The 12257-nt window shown below is 43.8% G+C and overlaps 1 protein-coding gene across 7 annotated transcripts in view; it reads left to right on the top strand.

Annotated features, from left to right (window-relative positions):
• LOC122815888 (ankyrin repeat domain-containing protein 26-like) overlaps positions 1-12257 on the top strand; it is a 2190206-nt gene that overhangs the window by 1862791 nt on the left and 315158 nt on the right. The gene's annotated exons all lie outside the window — the stretch shown is intronic.

Below are 12257 nucleotides of genomic sequence, written 5' to 3'. Positions count from 1 at the left end.
CTCTTTTCCTGTTACCTGGCAGCTTTATCCTTAGCATCTTTTCCCCAATATACTCTGCATCCCTCCTCAGCACATGTCCAAACCAACGTAATCTTGCCTCTCTGGCTTTGTCTCCAAACCTTCCAACCTGGGCTGACCCTCTAATATACTTATTCCTAATCCTGTCCATCCTCGTCACACCCAGTGCAAATCTTAACATCTTCAACTATGCCACGTCAAGCTCTGACTCCTGCCTTTTTGTCAATGCCACTGTCTCCAACCCATATAACATAGCTGGTCTCACTACCCTCTTGTAGACCTTCCCCTTCACTCTTACTGGTACTCGTCTGTCGCAAATCACTCCTGACACTCTTCTGCACCCACTCCATCCTGCCTGTACTCTCTTCTTCACCTCTCTTCCACACTCACCATTACTCTGAACTGTTGATCCCAGGTACTTAAACTCATCCACCTTCGCCACGTCTACTCCCCGCATCCTCACCATTCCTCTATCTTCCCTCTCATTCACACACATATATTCTGTCTTAGTCCTGCTGACCTTCATTCCTCTTCTCTCTAGAGCATATCTCCACCTCTCCAGGGTCTCCTCCACCTGTTCCCTACTCTCACTACAGATCACAATGTTATCTGCAAACATCATAGTCCACGGGGACTCCTGTCTGATCTCGTCTGTCAACCTGTCCATCACATTGCAAATAAGAAAGGGCTCAGAGCTGATCCTTGATGTAATCCCACCTCCACCTTAAATGCATCCGTCACTCCCACCGCAGACCTCACCGCTGTCACACTACCCTCGTACATATCCTGTACCACTCTTACATACTTCTCTGACACTCCTGACTTCCTCATACAATACCACAACTCCTCTCTAGGCACCCTGTCATATGCTTTCTCTAAATCCACAAAGACACAATGCAACTCCTTCTGACCTTCTCTGTACTTCTCCATCAACACTCTCAGAGCAAACTTCGCATCTGTAGTGCTCTTTCCTGGCATGAAACCATACTGCTGATCACTAATCATCACCTCCCTTCTTAACCTAGCTTCCACTACTCTTTCCCATAACTTCATGCTGTGACTGATCAGTTTAATCCCTCTGTAGTTACTACAGCTCTGCACATCACCCTTATTCTTAAAAATTGGTACCAAAACACTTTTTCTCTATTCCTCAGGCATCCTGTCACTTTCCAAGATTTCATTAAACAATCTAGTTAAAAACTCCACTGCCATTTCACCTAAACACATCCATGCTTCCACAGGTATGTCATCTGGACCAACAGCCTTTCTGTTCTTCATCCTCTTCATAGCTATCCTTACTTCCTCCTTGCTAATCCACTGCACTTCAAGATTCACTATCCGCACATCATCCAACCTTCTCTCCCTCTCATTCTCTTCAATCAAAGATGTATTTATGCAAGCAGATGTTATTCCTATTATGTTTAAGGTTTGGATAAATTTTAGTTTGTCTCAAGATTGTAAATAGTGGTATCAGTCTCATTTTCTTGATATAAACCAGACTGTTTGACTTCTTATAAGGGTGCTAAAATGTCGGTTTTCCGACCTTTTAACTTCTGAACAGAATGCTAAAATTTATCATTTTTATGGTGTTTACGATTAACCGTCAGATTGAGAGTTAACATAACTTTTTTTTGGTTGAATTAATTTTCATCAAATCTTAAAAAGCAAAAATTTTGTATTCATTCTGTATTTCACCAAATTAGAAAAGACCGGGAGTCCTCCACAGCCTCAAAACTACAGGCACAGAGATTCTTGGAGTTCGTAAATGCAGACACCCTTGACCAAATAATGAATACGTCCACTACAGGCTTCAACATACTGGACCTTGTGCTTGCAAATATGGGAGGACACTGCACCCATCCCAATATCTTGTCCTCCTTGGTAAGGTCCAATCATACGGCTGTCTCCTTCAAAATCAGAATTAACTCTGTAATTCCAATAAAAGCAGTAACAGTTAGGAACTATTCCAAGGCAAATTACCTTTTATTAAGTGATGGTGTGTCAAATTTCAGTGCCCATCCAAACTCCCATGTAGACACCACTCTATGCTGAATTTCTGTCAGAAACTCTGTACAACCATGTCACTGGCTGCATAGAGGCTGCTGCACCTGCCAGAAGTAAGCCCAGGACTAGCCCCAGAAATCACCCTTGAGGCATACCAAATTAAACAGGATATAAAACAAAAGGAAAAAAAATATGGCAAAAATCACAAAGGGCAATTCTCAAAAGATAAAATCTCTCTCATCAAACTAAATAGACAACTAAGAGGGCTAATTAGGTCAAACAAAACCAACTTTGATTTTAAGATAGCCTTCCAAGTGAAAGACAACCATAAGGCTTTCTTCAGTTAAGTAAGAAACCTCAAGGGCGGCAAACAGCAGTGTGATGAACTGGTGGTTAATGGTGCTACAGTTACCGAACCTGGCAATGTAGCAAACCTGTTAGCAGACAAAATCATTTCCAACTTTACCCCTGTCTCATTCCCCCCATAAATACTCTCAAACATATCCCCCCCAACTTTAACTAGGGAACATGTATTGGCTGTGCTTACGAAAGACAAGAACAAGGCCTCAGTGGGCCCTGATAGCATCCCAGGTTACCTCCTGAAAATTCTAAACTAAAACTTATCAGAACCCCTGGATTCATTATTTAACTATAGTCCTAAAACAGGTTTTGTGCCATGTGAATGGAGGACTTCAATGCTCATCCCCCTTCATAAGGGAGGACCTTCAACAGATTCTGGAAACTTCAGGCTCGTTTGTCTGACCAGTCTTATTTGCAAATCCATGTGAAGAATTGTCATGGAAGTTATCAACAAGGACATAAGAGACCTGCAGACACTGAGAAGACCCTTCAGGAAGGTCTAATACAGACAAATATTTGGTGCCAAAGCCATGGCTTAAAACTCAATACCAGGAAATCCATTATAGTACCTTTTGGGAAGTCAGCCACCCTGGTTAACTACATCATCAATAAAACACCCCTAAAAGTTGATTCAGTAGTCAAGGATTTGCGAAGTCATGTAGGTAGCCATATAGACTTCAGTCAACATGTATCCAAGGTAGTAAGAAAATCCTTCTATGTTTCTGAACTTATAAGCAAGAGCATGGCATCTACGTCCAGAGAGGTCATCATACCACTGTGCTCTGCCGTCATCAGACCCATCATAGAGTATAATGCCCCTTTTGGTATGTACCTGACCAGACATATGCAGCAATTGGAACATCCACAAAGGTTCCTTAAAAAAAGAATACGGAGAGTAAACTCAATGGCCTATGACGATCACTTCAGAGCCCTATCTCTTTACTGTGCATCATCCAGACGTCTGAGAGGTGACCTTTGCCTGGCATACAAGGCATCCCTGAACCCTGTTTTGATGAACCTATTGCACATCCCCAAAATAAACAGCATCAGATTAAAAGACTTAAATGTTGCTTGTGACATAAATAGGACATGTTAAAAAACACAAAAAGAAAAATCTAACAAAGCTAGACTTCTAACTGTCTGATACATTAAACCTCTTGTATCAGAGGCCTCATGGGATATATGCAAATCACCCTTTAAGGATATCAGGTGTTTCAGCTAAGTGGCAATTCTGAATGTCCATGACTTTTTCTTTTACTTTCATTTTTAAGTCTATTTATGGACAATTTCAGGCCATTAAAGTCATAAGAAGGCAGAAACATGCATGCACAGCTAGAGGGATTTGGCTTTAGTGGCCTGAAACTGCCCATAAATAGACTTAAAAATGAAAGTAAATGTGGTCTCGCTTTTGGCAGTGGCTAAGTATACTTTTTTCTAAATTTTTGGCTATTTGTTGCTCAAAAAAAAAAAAAAAAGCTATTTTCATAGCTATTGTATGTGTCTCTCTTGCTGGTTGTGTGGCCTTTTCGTTGGCCATTTTTGGTATCCAGTTCGCTCCCTTTCTTCCCACAGGCTAGGCCCATTTCAGTTAGAGGACCTAGTCCCCCCGCATTGTTTCCGTGTGTTCTTTTTGTTTTGTGCTTCCTGTATACTTGTTAGCTTATTTAGTGTTTTGTTGTGTCTGGTAGTGGTGTTATCCTGCCTTTGTTTCCCCGGGCTAGGCCAGTCTAAATTAGAGGACCTAGTCCTCCCTGTAGTTTTTGTTCCCATCAGTTACTAGGCCTTTTTTAGTTAAAGGCTCTAGTTTCTTGCGCGGGGTTTAGTTAGGTATTTTGTGTGTACGTGTTGTTTTGCACTTGTCCCTGTGTGTGTACTCCTTTATGCAGCATGTCTAAGGAACACAGGCCTTCGGGCTTTAAAAAGTGTGTTGAATGCAACAACAAATGTCTTTGACTGATGGGCACTCCATGTGCGTGTACTGCATGGGGGCTATTCACCTCCAAGAGTCTTGCTTGTTTTGTCATTCCTTCAGTCCCCGCATGCTACAGGAGAGGAAGAACAAGCTCATTCTGAAAGGACTGCTTAAACACTCCTTCGAGGAAGACTTGGTTAAGTCTTCCAGTGCCATATCCTCTCCAGCTAAAAAGGACAAAAAGACGGCTAAGAAGCGCTCTCCAGCTCTGTCTGTTTCTTCAGAGCCACCAGAGAAAGTTGCTAGAACAGCTTCTCCTTCTTCGGCTCCATTAGCTTCGGTGCCGACAGAAGATAGTGTATTGAGTAAGTCTGTATTGGCTCCCAGCCTTTCGGAGCTGGTCTCCAGTTGTTTGACCGGGTTCTCCTTCACGTAAGTCTCCCTCTGTAGGGAGATCCAGATCTCCATCTATATCCTCCAGGTCCTCGAGGACCCTTTCCAATGAGGACATTGATAGAGTGGTGAAGAAACTGCTTCATTCATCGGTGCTGGCCAAACTGATTTCGGCTCCGACCCATTCGGCTCCGGAGACCATGGCCTCTTCATCATTTGTTGTTCCTCCTCCGAGCCTTTCTCGGTCTTCGGAGCCAGAGTTGTCGGTTCCATTGGGTGCCATTAGGTCAGTTCCAGTAGCATCACCTGGCCTCTCAGACCCCGTCGGCTCAGTCCATGGGGTCGAGGGTCCACAGTTCCCCGGTCGGACCAAAGGAGGAGGGCTCAGATCGATCTTCATCGGTTCCGAGCCTTCCTCTCGGTGCTTCGGCTCGGGTGAGCTTGGACCCGACATCTGCTTTGGACCTCATCTCCTCGGCGCCCAGGGCTACTACCATATCCTCTGTAGTTAGTCGGCCTTCGGAGCTGGGGGGATCAGCCTTCGAGGTTATGAGGAGCATGCTGGCCAGGTCATCAGCTGCATCCTTCAGCACTGATACTTTGCCCCCTCCGGCACCTTTGTCAGTTTCAGATTACCTTATATCCCTGGGCAGCGGAGACGCAAGGCCTCAGGATACCTCCGTGAGTGGTCCCCAACTTTGTGACGTCTCCCCAGAGTTTTTGCCTGAGGAGCCCATCAGAAATAGATTGTGTAAGGGGAAACATGTTGACTCCTCGGATGAGTCTCTCACGTTGGATACCGACTTTGAAGAGTCAGAGGGGTCCCCCAAACCATCTTCTGAAGATATCTCTTTTTCAGATATCCTTGAGATCTTGAAGCAGAGAGGCGGCTGGCCCTCCACATCCCCTTCTGATGAGGAGTCGGTGTTCCTGAAGGCTTTCGGGTCTCAACCTTCCACCTCTTGGGTCTCTCCCCCTTTCGATGAGCTACTAGATCTCGTCTGTCGAAAGGTGTGGGAAACTCCTGACGCGGTGGAACCGGTCCCTAGGAGACGCAATAAGTTTTTGTCCACTCCCACAGACAAGGAATATCTGACAAAAGGCGTTCCAGTAGATGCCATGGTGGTGGCAGCAGCCACCAAGAAGGAACTTGCTGAAACTTCATGTACCGTCCATCCGCCTAACAAGGAGTCCCGGGCGATGGACAGGTATGGGAAGCATGTATTTACCTCAGCGGCCTTTACTCTGCGGTTGCTGAACTACTTGACACATTTTACAAGGCTCCAGAGAGATCTCCTAAAAGAGCTAGGAGATTCTCTATAGGATAACGTTTCTGATGCTGTGGCACAGAAGGTCAGTGCACAGATGTCTACCCTAAATTCCCTTACCAGCTCCTCCATGAGGCTGATCTCATATGCAGCCAACGGAGAGAGTAGGGCAGAGGGTTCTGGAGTCTATTTTAGGAGACACTCCCGGATGCACCTGTGTAATTTTGCGGAGGCCTTCAAGTCTACATTCACCAACGCTTTTCGCCCAATGGTCACTACAGTATCTTCCACTCTCCCATTCTATTCTGATTACGGACACGTGCAAGCAGGATCTACGCTGGTGGCTTCAGGCCAGCAATCTCAATGTGGGCAAGCCTTTTGTCCCATCTTCTCCAGTTGCCACGGTGACCACGGATGCCTCCCAGATCAGGTGGGGGGGGGCATTATCTCAGCAGGACAGTCCAAGGCACGTGGCAGGATCACGAGACCCATTTGCATATCAATGTCTTGGAGATGAGAGCATTTCTGTTAGCATTGCAAGAACTTCAGAGCTTTCCCCCTTTATGGACACTTGCAATCCACTCAGACAACATGTCAGTGGTATGGTATCTGAAAAAGCAGGGAGGAACCAAATCATACCCCTGTTGCAGAGAGGCACTTTGAGTTTGGCAGTGGGCGGTGTCTTCTCAACGCTTTCTAGTTGCAACGCATATACCGGGGAAGTCCAACATGATTGCCAACAGGCTGAGCAGAGCTATCCTAATGCCTCGCGAGTGGTCCCTGAACAAATATGTTATGGAGAAGATATTCCACAGATGGGGTCAGCCTTGCTGCGATCTATTTGCCAGCCCCCTCAATGCCAAATGCAGCAGCTACTTCACCCTTATCCCCCCGGAGGGGGAGACACCCAGGGATGCTCTGGTTCACTATTGGCCCTCCGGTCTTCTCTGTGCCTTTCAAATGTTTCCTGGGATATCAAAGATCATTCAGAAAGCACAGTCTTTGGGAAGTAAAATTATCCTGATTGCCCCACACTGTCCTTGTCAGATTTGGTTTCCCTTCCTTCAACCCTATCTAATGGACGATCCCTGGATTCTGGACCCAGATCCAGATCTGCTGACTCATATGTCAGGACAGTTCCATCCCTCCATCCAGACCCTCAAGTTGACAGTTTGGCTGCTCCATTTCTGTCCCTAGTCAGGCTTCATGATTTTTTCCCGTAAGTGGTCCACATTCTGTCATCTTCCCACAAGCCTTCTACCAGGAAGATTTATTCCAGTAAGTGGAAGAGCTTCTCCATTTGGGCCTGTGAAAGACGTATTGATCCTTATACAGCGCCTATTTCGGCAATATTAGAATTTCTTTCTCAACTGTTCAGTCAGGGGTCAGCTGCAGCAACCATTAAAGTGCAACTGGCAGCGATTTCTACCTTTCACGTTGCTAATGAGCCCAACCTTATGGCTCATAGGCTTTGTAGGGCCTTTCTGAAAGGGACAATGTTACTCCGATCTAAGGTCTTTAAGCCATGGGACCTCAATTATGTATTACAGAAGCTCACCTCGACTCCCTTTGAGCCCGCAGCTACATGTGACATTAAATTCTTGTCATGGAAGACAGTATTCTTGGTAGTCATAACTTCAGCTAGGCAGGTCTCTGAGCTCCAAGCTTTATCGATTAAGCCACCTTATTTTGTGTTTCACAAAGACAGGGTCTCCTTAAGAACCAATCCATCCTTTATTCCAAAGGTTGCTTCTGTTGTCAATATCAACCAATCCATTGAGTTGCCTGTGTTTTTTCCTGAATTTTCTAACAAGGCAGAATTTAAGTTTCATCAGCTAGACGTTCATAGACAGTTGTGTTTCTATTTACATAGGACAAAAGATTTCAGGAAATCAGATCAACTGTTTGTCTCATTTTCAGACACTAGACTTGGTGTTTCTGTTTCTAAAGTAACCTTATCTCGCTGGATTTCCAATTGCATCTCCTTTATTTATGCTTCGAATGGCAAAGAATTACCCTTTAAAGTGAAGGCTCATTCTACACGATCTGTGGCTACCTCAACTGCATTTCAGGCTAGGATGTCTGTGGATGATATTTGTGCTGCAGCAACATGAGCTTCGCCTCATACTTTTATTATTCACTACAAATTAGATCTGGTCTCTAGAGGCAGATCTTCCTTTGGTTCCTCAGTGCTCAAGAGTATTTTTCACTGAGCCACCCAAGGTCAAAGTGCTAGGGACGCTGTCCCAGGGGTAGGAATGAAGGCAAGATTGGACTACGTAACATCAAGAAGATATGTACTCACCATAACGTTCGATGTATGTAGTCCATCTCGCCTTACATTCTTACTATCCCCCCCTCCTACCCCCTCCTTAAGGACCTGGAGGTATAGTCTCTAGGTGTCAGTAGTCCTTTCTGTTGGGTTTGTTCTTCTTCTCAGTGTGTGTGTGTGTGTGTGTGTGTGTGTGTGCGCGCGCGCGCTTGCAGCAAACAAGATCTGGGGAATGGGCCTGTTGCATGATAGGATACCTCTTAGCCACGAGCCAGTTGAAGACTTTGAGCTAGAGTATAGCCAAGTCGGAGCCGAGGTTCGGCTCCAAACCCAGGGGTAAGAATGTAAGGCGAGATGGACTACATACATCGAACGTTATGGTGAGTACATAACTTCTTGTTTTGCCCGTTGTTAGTTGCACGTGGATGATCTCTGAAGCATCTTGCTGTGCCACTAACCTGGAGCTGTGGATATCCTTGATGAATATGGATACGCCCCTGCCTTTTGTATTTCCATCCAGGTTCTGTGGCCGGAATGTATGGTATGAGTTGTAGCCTGGTAGTGCTGGGGTGCTCTCTGGAGCCTTAAACTAGGTTTCTGGTACTGCACATATATCGATTTTCTCCATACTGAGGAGTGCCTTGAGTGCGTGCATTTTGAGGTTTAGACTTCTGGCATTGAGTAGCATTACCCTCAGTTTTTTGTTACTTGTGCTATTTATGGCAGTGGGTTTGTCTTTTGAACCTTGCCTAAAAAAAAGCACTATAGGGGTGGCAAGAGCCTTGGCCAGTATTTGAAAACCTAAGGGTGACAGGTGCAAGCCATCTCTAGCAAAGCAGCGTGGCTTGTCAAGCATGTCATTCCAGGCAGACAGACAGTGGATCCCCTTTGAATGACACCAGAAACTTTGCCAGTTGTTGAAATTGATCATTTTTTCTTTATACCGTGGTATCATTCTTGGTGAGGGCAGGATGCTACTCAGGGTCAGGGTCATACCGGCTTGGGCTAGGTGATCAGAGAGCTCTTCCATGTCTCTTTTCATGTAGTCCAGGAAGGTGCAGCTCAGGTCATTCACACTAACATGGACAATGACAGAGTCGTATTTGTACTTGTTCTGGAGTGAGTAGAGTGCTTGTGTTATGTGGCGGATCCTGGCACCCAACAGGCAGCTAACCGTAACCTTTGCCTTGTTCAGCCTAGTGAGTGGGACGTCAGTGTGCCTGACTATAGAGTTACCTATTACTAGTGTGTTGGGTATGTTATTTTACCTTAAGGGCTGTGGTTGCGTGGCACACTAGTTTTGTGAAGTATGTGTTTCATGGTTTGTGTTGGGGGGGGGGTGGAGGTTGCTTGGATGTCTGCTTTGGAGGTCTCTGTTAATTTTGCAGATTTTTATTTAGAGCCTCCAAGTATGTTTTCGTGTATTTATGTGTGTTTTTTGCTGGTGCTAGTTTAATGGGTCTCTGTGAGACTGGTGGTGTGATGCAAGTATTTCCCTTCTCCTCTTGACTGTCTGATCCAGTCTTGGGTTGAGAGAGCTTAGCCTCCAGTTTGGCTGTATAATTGCATCTCTCGCATGTATTAGTGTTTGGTGGTAGGAGGAGAGGGTTGTCTGTGTATATGAGGCAGTTGTAACATTGCCTCAGAATGTCCAGATTCACCAGTTGGATTGGAGAGTATACCTGAAACTGCCCTTTGGACACGCCTGGATAGGTACAGTGAACTGTTTTACTCACGGGCTGGTAAGGTCGAATAGAGAGCCTTGTCCTTCTGTACAGTATAGGGTGTCTAGTGCTAGTGTTTATTAGTGCTTGCTATGAGTTTTGAACAGGTGCCGGGCTGAGAAATGAATGGTTTGAGTGCTTAAGTTGAAAGTTTGTCTAGTTCCAAGGAAAAAAATTGAAGAGGAGACTTTGTGGAGCCGGGAATAGTTATACCCTAGCTAACCTTCGCTGCTCGGTGCGCAAAACCACGCAAATGCGGTTTTTATAGCAGGAAAATGAGAGAGATAGAAATTAGCCCAAAATGGAATATAAACTACTAATTTCTGGGCTGAAATCACTCCTCCAGGGACAGATAGGCTGCTCAAAGCTCCCTTTACTCATAGGTGAACAGAGAAACTTCCTTCTATTCAAGTAAGGTATGGGCAAACACAGAGACTTGTAACACAGCCCTGAATTCAGCACTAACCTGAAAACTGGACTATACTAGCTTAGAAAGGCGGGAAACAAGTCTATTTTTTGTTTTTTTGTTTGCTTTATTTTCTGAAAAAAAAAGATACAATACAAAAAAACACTTTAAATGCACAGAAAAGGATACTTATTGTTATATATCTCAGATCAGAATTGTAGTCAATGCCCCTAGTAATAAAGTAGGAAGAAACACAAATGCAGTAAAAGCAGATGAATAAAGTGCAATTATATATATATATATATATATATATATATATATATATATATATATATATATATAAAACAATAGAAAACAAACAAACTGATTTAAACAAGTTTCCCAGTTAACCAGTAAAAAGGCTCAAAACTGAGCCCTGTTCCAGCATCTAACAGTCTTCAATCAGACAAGTTCTAACTGCACACTCCTGCCACTGGGGTGCAGGGGAACCTTCTCCAAAAAAAGATGGTGTGGATCAGTGCTCAAGTTATGCAAACAAAGGTAGATTCAGCAGGCCTGAATCTGGTCTGTGCTACAGCAACAAGGCGCACCACTTTCAGAAAGAAACAGTTCAAATAATCAGGCACAATAAGCCTATGACCAGAAATTCCTAGCTCAGAGGGGCAAAATCCAGCCTCTCCTCCCACAAGAGTGCAGACCACAAACCTTCTTAATGTAGAATAACTGGCCTGAAGTCCAAGTGCTTAAACCCAAACTAATACACATTTAGAATAGCAGACACTGAGCCTTCAATCAGCAATTCCCAGCTTAGAAGGATGTAAGCTACCTGTCCTGCTACAACAGTGCAGACCACAAACCTTCTTAATGTAAAACAACTGGTATGAAGCCCAAGTGCTTCAATCAAAGGCTTAGAATAACAGTTACAATTTAATCAGGCTACTAACAAGCAGTAATAAATGCAGCAGAATAAATAAAATTGAGTACTTTTAAGCAGAGGCAAAAGCAAAATAAAGTAGGAGGAAACACAAATACGGTAAAAGCAGATGAATAAAGTGCATTTTTTTTTTGTTAGTAAAGTGCAAGGAGAGAGGAAGGAAGAACCTAAGTGGGTTGGCCTTCTCAAATCTTCTCTCTGTTTTAAGTAGAGTGAACACTAGACTCGGAATATGATCTCACTGTACTCGGTTAAGTGAGCAAATGAGATGGACCCAGGAGGAGTGTTCAAATACAGTCGTTATTAATACAATCTCATTGCAGATTGTATTGTACCTGAAATACAAAGTGGGCCCATGTATGCATCCTTATGCATTGTGCTCCTGACCAAAACATTTCAACATCCACTCCAGCATGTTGCTTTTGGTCCATGTTTTCACTGTCCCCTTAATCTCTCTTTTCTAAGACATAAAGCTGTTTTTTCTTGTCAGCCACTGCACTACACATAACAAATCTGACTGCAGTACACTGATAGTTCAAGCAGCCTCTGGATTGATTACATAGTCATGCAGTAACATTTTGTGATGTGTCATTCCCTTTCATATAAAATTAAGCTTTCAAATACAACAGAAATATGCAAGCAGCAGGCAGAACACAAACAGTCTGCTTACTAGACAAAGTTCTGAACATTGGAAACACAGGGCCCAGTCATATTTTTCATCTCATAAGATTATCTCAGTTTAAAATATTATATTCTCAGTTTTATACTATATAATTTAAAATGCACAGAAATAAATGCATTATTTTCTATGCATTGTCATACAATATGTTACACATGTCATTTCAATACAATATGTTATACATGTCTTCTCACAGACTATCAGAAACGAGAAGGGAATAACTTTATTAATATATAGTCTGCAAACTCTAAAACAGAAACCAGTTAATAACACATCTGGAAATTAAG

The sequence above is a fragment of the Protopterus annectens genome, chromosome 11.part0, assembly GCF_019279795.1.
Source record: "Protopterus annectens isolate FY-2018-M chromosome 11.part0, PAN1.0, whole genome shotgun sequence".
NCBI classification, from domain to species: Eukaryota; Metazoa; Chordata; order Ceratodontiformes; family Protopteridae; genus Protopterus; species Protopterus annectens.
The sequence above is the reverse complement of the archived record's forward strand: the minus strand, read 5'-3'. Positions and strand labels throughout refer to the sequence as shown.